The sequence below is a fragment of the Triticum urartu genome, chromosome 2A (assembly GCF_056163025.1).
Source record: "Triticum urartu cultivar PI428250 chromosome 2A, HENAU_Tu73, whole genome shotgun sequence".
NCBI lineage: Eukaryota > Viridiplantae > Streptophyta > Magnoliopsida > Poales > Poaceae > Triticum > Triticum urartu.
The window spans coordinates 141,024,619-141,035,954 of NC_141874.1; positions in this window are offsets into that span (position 1 = coordinate 141,024,619).

Below are 11,336 nucleotides of genomic sequence, written 5' to 3' on the forward strand. Positions count from 1 at the left end.
TGATTTTTAAGGTTTTGATGTTACGAGTTGTTTTGCTAGTCTAGTTGCTTGTATACGCTCTTTTTCTGATGAATATGATGATGATTTTCGCATGCATGCAGACACCAGCAACGAGGCCTTTTCCGTAGAGATACATCAACCAGACATACTTTTTTGTGGTGATGGGACTAGAAATCAATCTTCTCTTGAGGTACATTAGTACCATAATCCAACACCAACTCCAAAATACTCATATGTTTAGGAAAATGCTATGGCAGGATCTGCCCCCCCCCCTCTTTGGCAAAATCAAATTTCATATCAAAGGGAGAAACAAATTGAGTGATTTGAAAGCATAAGAGAAGAGAAAACTCGATTCTAGCCTTTGATTTAGGCCATTGAAGAACAACTGGCCTGAATTTGTATCTATTTGGAGATGGTTTGCAACATTGTCCTCGAGCGGTAGGTGGAGAGAGAAAGAGCTAAACTAGCCATGGGGTCGAAGGTGGGAGAAATCAAGCTCCCAAACACGCTAAAGCTACCTCATGGGGCTACCACGAGGAGGAAGAACATGAAGGAAATATGCCTTAGATGCAATAATAAAGTTATTATTTATTTCCCTATATCATGATAAATGTTTATTATTCATGCTAGAATTGTATTAACCGGAAACATAATACATGTGTGAATACATAGACAAACAGAGTGTCACTAGTATGCCTCTACTTGACTAGCTCGTTGATCAAAGATGGTTATGTTTCCTAACCATAGACATGAGTTGTCATTTGATTAACGGGATCACATCATTAGGAGAATGATGTGATTGACTTGACCCATTCCGTTAGCTTAGCACTTGATCGTTTAGTTTGTTGCTATTGCTTTCTTCATGACTAATACATGTTCCTATGACTATGAGATTATGCAACTCCTGTTTACCGGAGGAACACTTTGTGTGCCACCAAACGTCACAACATAACTGGGTGATTATAAAGGTGCTCTACAGGTGTCTCCGAAGGTACTTGTTGGGTTGGCGTATTTCGAGATTAGGATTTGTCAATCCGATTGTCGGAGAGGTATCTCTGGGCCCACTCGGTAATGCACATCACTATAAGCCTTGCAAGCATTGCAACTAATGAGTTAGTTACGGGATGATGTATTACGGAATGAGTAAAGAGACTTGCCGGTAACGAGGTTGAAGTAGGTATTGAGATACCGACGATCGAATCTCGGGCAAGTAACATACCGATGATAAAGGGAACAACGCATGTTGTTATGCGGTCTGACCGATAAAGATCTTCATAGAATATGTGGGAGCCAATATGAGCATCCAGGTTCTGCTATTGGTTATTGACCGGAGACATGTCTCGTTCATGTCTACATAGTTCTCGAACCCGTAGGGTCCGCACGCTTAACGTTTCAATGCCGGTTATATTATGAGTTTATGAGTTTTGATGTACCGAAGGTTGTTTGAAGTCCCGGATGTGATCACGGACATGACGAGGAGTCTCAAAATGGTCGAGACATGAAGATTGATATATTGGACGATTATATTCAGACACCGGAATGGTTCCGGGGGTTATCGGATATATACCGGAGTACCGGGGGGTTACCGGAACCCCCCCGGGGGTTATTGGGCCTCATGGGCCCAAAGTAGTGGAAGAGGAGAGGCAGCAGGAGGTGGCGCGCAGCCCTCCTTGCCCCAATCCGAATTGGGAAAGGGAAGGGGGCGCGGCCCCCCTTCTCCTTCCTTCTCTCCACCTCCTCCTTCCCCCTTCTCCTAGTTGGAATAGGAAAGGGGGGCAATGTTGGAAATATGCCCTAGAGGCAATAATAAAAGTATTATTATTATATTTCTTTGTTCATGATAATTGTCTTTATTCATGCTATAACTGTATTATCCGGAAATCGTAATACACGTGTGAATACATAGACCATAATATGTCCCTAGTAAGCCTCTAGTTGACTAGCTCGTTGATCAACAGATAGTCATGGTTTCCTGGCTATGGACATTGGATGTCATTGATAACGGGATCACATCATTAGGAGAATGATGTGATGGACAAGACCCAATCCTAAGCATGGCACAAAGATCGTGTAGTTCGTTTGCTAGAGCTTTTCCAATGTCAAGTATCTTTTCCTTTGACCATGAGATCGTGTAACTCCCGGATACCGTAGGAGTGCTTTGGGTGTATCAAACGTCACAACGTAACTGGGTGACTATAAAGGTGCATTACAGGTATCTCCGAAAGTGTCTGTTGGGTTGACACGGATCGAGACTGGGATTTGTCACTCCATATAACGGAGAGGTATCACTGGGCCCACTCGGTAATGCATCATCATTATGAGCTCAAGGTGACCAAGTGGTTGGTCACGGGATCATGCATTACGGTACGAGTAAAGTGACTTGCCGGTAACGAGATTGAACAAGGTATTGGGATACCGACGATCGAGTCTCGGGCAAGTAACATACCGATTGACAAAGGGAATTGTATACGGGGTTGATTAATCCTCGACATCGTGGTTCATCCGATGAGATCATCGTGGAGCATGTGGGAGCCATCATGGGTATCCAGATCCCGCTGTTGGTTATTGACCGGAGAGTCTTCTCGGTCATGTCTGCTTGTCTCCCGAACCCGTAGGGTCTACACACTTAAGGTTCGGTGACGCTAGGGTTATGAAGATATGTATATGCAGTAATCCGAATGTTGTTCGGAGTCCCGGATGAGATCCCGGACGTCACGAGGAGTTCCGGAATGGTCCGGAGGTAAAGAATTATATATAGGAAGTGTTGTTTCGGCCATCGGGACAAGTTTCGGGGTTATCGGTATTGTACCAGGACCACCGGAGGGGTCCCGGGGGCCCACCAGGTGGGGCCACCTATCTCGGAGGGCCCCATGGGCTGAAATAGGAGGGAACCCAGCCCATAGTGGGCTGGGGCGCCACCCCCTATAGGCCCATGTGCCTAGGGTTCCACTAAGGAAGAGTCCAAGTGGTGGAAGGCACCCCTAGGTGCCTTGGGGGGGAGGGAAACCTCCCCTTGGCAGCCGCACCTAGGAGATTGGATCTCCTAGGCTGCGCACCACCCCCCCTTGGTCCTCCTATATATAGTTGAGGAGAGGGAGGATTTCAAACCTCAGCCTTTGGTGCTTCCTCTCTCCCCGTTACGTCTCTCTCTCGCAGTATAGGCGAAGCCCTGCTACTGTGATGCCCTGCATCCACCACCACGCCGTCGTGTTGCTGGATCTTCATCAACCTCTCTTCCCCCCTTGCTGGATCAAGAAAGGAGGAGACGTCATCCGTTCTATACGTGTGTTGAACGCGGAGGCACCGTCCGTTCGGTGCTAAGATCATCGGTGATTTGAATCACGTCGTGTTCGACTACATCATCCCCGTTCTTTGAACGCTTCCGCTCGCGATCTACAAGGTATGTAGATGCATCTAATCACTCGTTGCTAGATGAACTCATAGATAGATCTTGGTGAAACCGTAGGAAAATTTTTGTTTTCTGCAACGTTCCCCAACAGTGGCATCATGAGCTAGGTCTATGCGTAGTTCTCTTGCACGAGTAGAACACAATTGGTTGTGGGCGTTGATGTTGTCAATTTTCTTGCCGCTACTAGTCTTATCTTGCTTCAACGGAATTGTGGGATGAAGCGGCCCGGACCGACCTTACACGTACTATTACGTGAGACAGGTTCCACCGACAAACATGCACAAGTTGCATAAGGTGGCTGGCGGGTGTCTGTCTCTCCTACTTTAGTTGGAGCGGATTCGATGAACAGGGTCCTTATGAAGGGTAAATAGAAGTTGACAAATCACGTTGTGGCTTTAACGTAGGTAAGAATACGTTCTTGTTAGAACCCTACTTCAGCCACGTAAAACCTGCAACAACAATTAGAGGACGTCTAACTTGTTTTTGCAGCAAGTGCTTTGTGATATGATATGGCCAAAGTTGTGATGAATGATGAATGATCAATATGTGATGTATGAGATGTTCATGCTATTATACAAGGAATCACAACTTACATGTCGATGAGTATGACGGTGACAAGGATGATCATGGAGCCCCAAGATGGAGATCAAAGGAGCTATGTGATATTGGCCATATCATGTCACTATTATTATTTGATTGCATGTGATGTTTATCATGTTTTGCATCTTGTTTACTTAGTACGACGGTAGTGAATAAGATGATCCCTTACAACAATTTCAAGAAGTGTTCTCCCCTAACTGTGCACCGTTGCTACAGTTCGTCGCTTCGAAGCACCACGTGTTAATCGGGTGTGATAGATCCTTTCGTTCACATACAACGGGTGTAAGAAGTTTTACACATGCAAAAACACTTAGGGTTAACTTGACGAGCCTAGCATGTGAAGACATGGCCTCGGAACACAGAGACCAAAAGGTCGAACACGAGTCGTATGGAAGATACGATCAACATGGAGATGTTCACCGACGATGACTAGTCCGCCTCACGTGTTAATCGGACACGGCTTAGTTGACTTGGATCGTGTAACACTTAGATGACTTGAGGGATGTCTAATCTGAGTGGGAGTTCATTAATAATTTGATTAGATGAACTTAATTATCATGAACTTAGTCTAAAATCTTTACAATATGTCCTGTAGATCAAATGGCCAACGTTGTATTCAATTTCAACGCGTTCCTAGAGAAAACCAAGCTGAAAGACGATGGCAGCAACTATACGGACTGGGTCCGGAACCTGAGGATCATCCTCATAGCTGCCAAGAAAGATTATGTCCTACAAGCACCGCTAGGTGATCCACCCGTCCCACAGAACCAAGACGCTATGAACGCTTGGCAGACACGTACTGATGACTACTCCCTCGTTCAGTGCGGCATGCTTTACAGCTTAGAACCGGGGCTCCAAAAGCGTTTTGAGAGACATGGAGCATATGAGATGTTCGAAGAGCTAAAAATGGTTTTTCAAGCTCATGCCCGGATCGAGAGATATGAAGTCTCCGATAAGTTCTTCAGCTGTAAGATGGAGGAAAATAGTTCTGTCAGTGAGCACATACTCACTATGTCTGGGTTACATAACCGCTTGACTCAGCTGGGAGTTAATCTCCCGGATGACGCGGTCATTGACAGAATCCTCCAGTCGCTTCCACCAAGCTACAAGAGCTTTGTGATGAACTTCAATATGCAGGGGATGGTAAAGACCATTCCTGAAGTATTTGCTATGCTGAAATCAGCAGAGGTAGAAGTCAAGAAGGAACATCAAGTGTTGATGATGAATAAAACCACTAAGTTCAAGAAGGGCAAGGGTAAAAAGAACTTCAAGAAGGACGGCAAGGAAGTTGCTGCGCCCGGCAAGCAAGCTGTCGGGAAGAAGTCAAAGAATGGACCCAAGCCTGAGACAGAGTGCTTTTATTGCAAAGGGAAGGGTCACTGGAAGCGGAACTGCCCCAAATACTTAGCGGACAAGAAGGCCGGCAACACCAAAGGTATATTTGATATACATGTAATTGATGTGTACCTTACCAGTACTCGTAGTAACTCCTGGGTATTTGATACCGGTGCCGTTGCTCATATTTGTAACTCACCAAAGGAGCTGCGGAATAAACGGAAACTGGAAAGGGACGAGGTGACGATGCGCGTCGGGAATGGTTCCAAGGTCGATGTGATCGCCGTCGGCACGCTACCTCTACATTTACCTACAGGATTAGTTATAAACCTCAATAATTGTTATTTAGTGCCATGTCTGAGCATGAACATTGTATCAGGATCTCGTTTAATACGAGATGGCTACTCATTTAAATCCGAGAATAATGGTTGTTCTATTTATATGAGAGATATGTTTTATGGTCATGCTCCGATAGTCAATGGTTTATTCTTAATGAATCTCGAGCGTATTACTACACATGTTCATAGTGTGAGTACCAAAAGATGTAAGGTTGATAATGATAGTCCCACATACTTGTGGCACTGCCGCCTTGGTCACATAGGTGTCAAACGCATGAAGAAGCTCCATGCAGATGGACTTTTAGAGTCTCTTGATTATGAATCATTTGACACGTGCGAACCATGCCTCATGGGAAAAATGACCAAGACTCCGTTCTCAGGAACAATGGAGCGAGCAACCAACTTATTGGAAATCATACATACTGATGTATGCGGTCCAATGAGTGTTGAGGCTCGCGGTGGCTATCGTTATGTTCTCACCCTCACTGATGACTTGAGTAGATATGGGTATGTCTACTTAATGAAACACAAATCTGAAACCTTTGAAAAGTTCAAAGAATTTCAGAGTGAGGTTGAGAATCAACGTGACAGGAAAATCAAGTTTCTATGATCAGATCGTGGAGGAGAATACTTGAGTCACGAATTTGGCACACACTTAAGAAAATGTGGAATAGTTTCACAACTCACGCCGCCTGGAACACCTCAGCGTAACGGTGTGTCCGAACGTCGTAATCGCACTCTATTAGATATGGTGCGATCTATGATGTCTCTTGCCGATTTACCGCTATCTTTTTGGGGCTATGCTTTAGAGACTGCCGCATTCACTTTAAAAGGGCTCCGTCGAAATCCGTTGAGACGACACCGTATGAATTATGGTTTGGGAAGAAACCTAAGCTGTCGTTTCTAAAAGTTTGGGGATGCGATGCTTATGTCAAGAAACTTCAACCTAAAAAGCTCGAACCCAAGTCGGAAAAATGCGTCTTCATAGGATACCCTAAAGAAACTTATGGGTATACCTTCTACCTCAGATCCGAAGGCAAGATCTTTGTTGCTAGGAATGGATCCTTTCTAGAGAAAGAGTTTCTCTCGAAAGAAGTAAGTGGGAGGAAAGTAGAACTTGATGAAGTATTGCCTCTTGAACCGGTAAATGGCACAACTCAAGAAAATGTTCCTGAGGTGCCTGCACCGACTAGAGAGGAAGTTATTGATGATGATCAAGATACTTCTGATCAAGCTCCTACTGAAATTCGAAGGTCCACAAGGACACGTTCCGCACCAGAGTGGTACGGCAACCCTGTCTTGGAAATCATGTTGTTAGACAACAGTGAACCTATGAACTATGAAGAAGCGATGGCGGGCCCGGATTCCGACAAATGGCTAGAAGCCATGAAATCCGAGATAGGATCCATGTATGAAAACGAAGTATGGACTTTGACTGACTTGCCTGTTGAACGGCGAGCCATAGAAAATAAATGGATCTTCAAGAAGAAGACAGACGCGGATGGTAATGTGACCATCTATAAAGCTCGGCTTGTCGCTAGGGGTTATCGACAAGTTCAAGGAATTGACTACGATGAGACTTTCTCACCGGTAGCGAAGCTAAAGTCCGTCCGAATCATGTTAGCAATTGCCGCATTCTACGATTATGAGATATGGCAAATGGACGTCAAAACGGCATTCCTTAATGGTTTCCTTAAGGAAGAGTTGTATATGATGCAGCCGGAAGGTTTTGTCGATCCTAAGAATGCTGACAAGGTGTGCAAGCTCCAACGCTCGATTTATGGGCTGGTGCAAGCATCTCGGAGTTGGAACATTCGCTTTGATGAGATGATCAAAGCGTTTGGGTTTACGCAGACTTATGGAGAAGCCTGCTTTTACAAGAAAGTGAGTGGGAGCTCTGTAGCATTTCTCATATTATATGTAGATGACATACTTTTGATGGGAAATGATATAGAACTCTTGGACAGCATCAAGGCCTACTTGAATAAGAGTTTTTCAATGAAGGACCTTGGAGAAGCTGCTTATATATTAGGCATCAAAATCTATAGGGATAGATCAAGACGCCTCATAGGTCTTTCACAAAGCACATACCTTGATAAGATTTTGAAGAAGTTCAAAATGGATCAGTCCAAGAAAGGGTTCTTGCCTGTTTTGCAAGGTGTGAGATTGAGTTCAGCTCAATGCCCGACCACGGCAGAAGAGATAGAAGAGATGAGTATCATCCCCTATGCCTCAGCCATAGGTTCTATTATGTATGCCATGCTGTGTACCAGACCTGATGTAAACCTTGCCGTAAGTTTGGTAGGAAGGTACCAAAGTAATCCCGGCAAGGAACACTGGACAGCGGTCAAGAATATCCTGAAGTACCTGAAAAGGACAAAGGACATGTTTCTCGTTTATGGAGGTGACGAAGAGCTCGTCGTAAAGGGTTACGTCGACGCTAGCTTCGACACAGATCTAGATGACTCTAAGTCACAAACCGGATACGTGTATATGTTGAATGGTGGAGCAGTGAGCTGGTGCAGCTGCAAACAGAGCGTCGTGGCGGGGTCTACATGTGAAGCGGAGTACATGGCAGCCTCGGAGGCAGCACATGAAGCAATATGGGTGAAGGAGTTCATCACCGACCTAGGAGTCATACCCAATGCGTCGGGGCCAATCAAACTCTTTTGTGACAACACTGGAGCTATTGCACTTACCAAGGAGCCCAGGTTTCACAAGAAGACAAGGCACATCAAGCGTCGCTTCAACTCCATTCGTGAAAATGTTCAAAATGGAGACATAGAGATTTGTAAAGTACATACGGACCTGAATGTAGCAGATCCGTTGACTAAACCTCTCCCTAGGGCAAAACATGATCAACACCAGAATTCCATGGGTATTCGATTCATCATAATGTAACTAGATTATTGACTCTAGTGCAAGTGGGAGACTGTTGGAAATATGCCCTAAAGGCAATAATAAAAGTATTATTATTATATTTCTTTGTTCATGATAATTGTCTTTATTCATGCTATAACTGTATTATCCGGAAATCGTAATACACGTGTGAATACATAGACCATAATATGTCCCTAGTAAGCCTCTAGTTGACTAGCTCGTTGATCAACAGATAGTCATGGTTTCCTGGCTATGGACATTGGATGTCATTGATAACGGGATCACATCATTAGGAGAATGATGTGATGGACAAGACCCAATCCTAAGCATGGCACAAAGATCGTGTAGTTCGTTTGCTAGAGCTTTTCCAATGTCAAGTATCTTTTCCTTTGACCATGAGATCGTGTAACTCCCGGATACCGTAGGAGTGCTTTGGGTGTATCAAACGTCACAACGTAACTGGGTGACTATAAAGGTGCATTACAGGTATCTCCGAAAGTGTCTGTTGGGTTGACACGGATCGAGACTGGGATTTGTCACTCCATATAACGGAGAGGTATCACTGGGCCCACTCGGTAATGCATCATCATTATGAGCTCAAGGTGACCAAGTGGTTGGTCACGGGATCATGCATTACGGTACGAGTAAAGTGACTTGCCGGTAACGAGATTGAACAAGGTATTGGGATACCGACGATCGAGTCTCGGGCAAGTAACATACCGATTGACAAAGGGAATTGTATACGGGGTTGATTAATCCTCGACATCGTGGTTCATCCGATGAGATCATCGTGGAGCATGTGGGAGCCATCATGGGTATCCAGATCCCGCTGTTGGTTATTGACCGGAGAGTCTTCTCGGTCATGTCTGCTTGTCTCCCGAACCCGTAGGGTCTACACACTTAAGGTTCGGTGACGCTAGGGTTATGAAGATATGTATATGCAGTAATCCGAATGTTGTTCGGAGTCCCGGATGAGATCCCGGACGTCACGAGGAGTTCCGGAATGGTCCGGAGGTAAAGAATTATATATAGGAAGTGTTGTTTCGGCCATCGGGACAAGTTTCGGGGTTATCGGTATTGTACCAGGACCACCGGAGGGGTCCCGGGGGCCCACCAGGTGGGGCCACCTATCTCGGAGGGCCCCATGGGCTGAAATAGGAGGGAACCCAGCCCATAGTGGGCTGGGGCGCCACCCCCTATAGGCCCATGCGCCTAGGGTTCCACTAAGGAAGAGTCCAAGTGGTGGAAGGCACCCCTAGGTGCCTTGGGGGGGAGGGAAACCTCCCCTTGGCAGCCGCACCTAGGAGATTGGATCTCCTAGGCTGCGCACCACCCCCGCTTGGTCCTCCTATATATAGTTGAGGAGAGGGAGGATTTCAAACCTCAGCCTTTGGTGCTTCCTCTCTCCCCGTTACGTCTCTCTCTCGCAGTATAGGCGAAGCCCTGCTACTGTGATGCCCTGCATCCACCACCACGCCGTCGTGTTGCTGGATCTTCATCAACCTCTCTTCCCCCCTTGCTGGATCAAGAAAGGAGGAGACGTCATCCGTTCTGTACGTGTGTTGAACGCGGAGGCACCGTCCGTTCGGTGCTAAGATCATCGGTGATTTGAATCACGTCGTGTTCGACTACATCATCCCCGTTCTTTGAACGCTTCCGCTCGCGATCTACAAGGTACGTAGATGCATCTAATCACTCGTTGCTAGATGAACTCATAGATAGATCTTGGTGAAACCGTAGGAAAATTTTTGTCTTCTGCAACGTTCCCCAACAGGCAAAACCTACTTGGAGTAGGATTGCCCCCCCTTGGGCGCGCCTCCTCCTCTTGGTCGGCCCCCTCCTCCTCCACTCCTTTATATATGTGGCCAGGGGGCACCACATAGACACAACAATTGATCTCTTGATCTCTTAGCAGTGTGCGGTGCCCCCTTCCACCATAATCCACCTCGGTCATATCGTAGTGGTGCTTAGGCAAAACCCTGCGACGGTAGAACATCATCATCGTCACCACGCCGTCGTGCTGACGGAACTGTCTCGTGAAGCTCTACTGGATTGGAGTTCGCGGGATGTCATCGAGCTGAACGTGTGCTGAACTCGGAGGTGCCGTGCTTTCGGTACTTGGATCGGTCGGATCGTGAAGACGTACGACTACATCAACCACGTTGTGCTAACGCTTCCACTTACGGTCTACGAGGGTACGTAGACAACACTCTCCCCTCTCATTGCTATGCATCACCATGATCTTGCGTGTGCGTAGGAATTTTTTTGAAATTACTACGTTCCCCAACAGTGGGATCAGAGCCAGGTTTTATGCGTTGATGTTATATGCACGAGTAGAACACAAGTGAGTTATGGGCAATATAAGTCATACTGCTTACCATCATGTCATACTTTGATTCGGCGGTATTGTTGGATGAAGCGGCTCGGACCGACATTACGCGTACACTTATGCGAGACTGGTTCTACCGACGTGCTTTGCACACAGGTGGCTGGCGGGTGTCAGTTTCTCCAACTTTAGTTGAACCAAGTGTGGCTACGCCCGGTCCTTGCGAAGGTTAAAACAGTATCAACTTGACAAACTATCGTTGTGGTTTTGATGCGTAGGCAAGAACGGTTCTTGCTAAGCCCGTAGCAGCCACGTAAAACTTGCAACAACAAAGTAGAGGACGTCTAACTTGTTTTTGCAGGGCATGTTGTGATGTGATATGGTCAAGACATGATGCTAAATTTTATTGTATGAGATGATCATGTTTTGTAACCGAGTTATCGGCAAC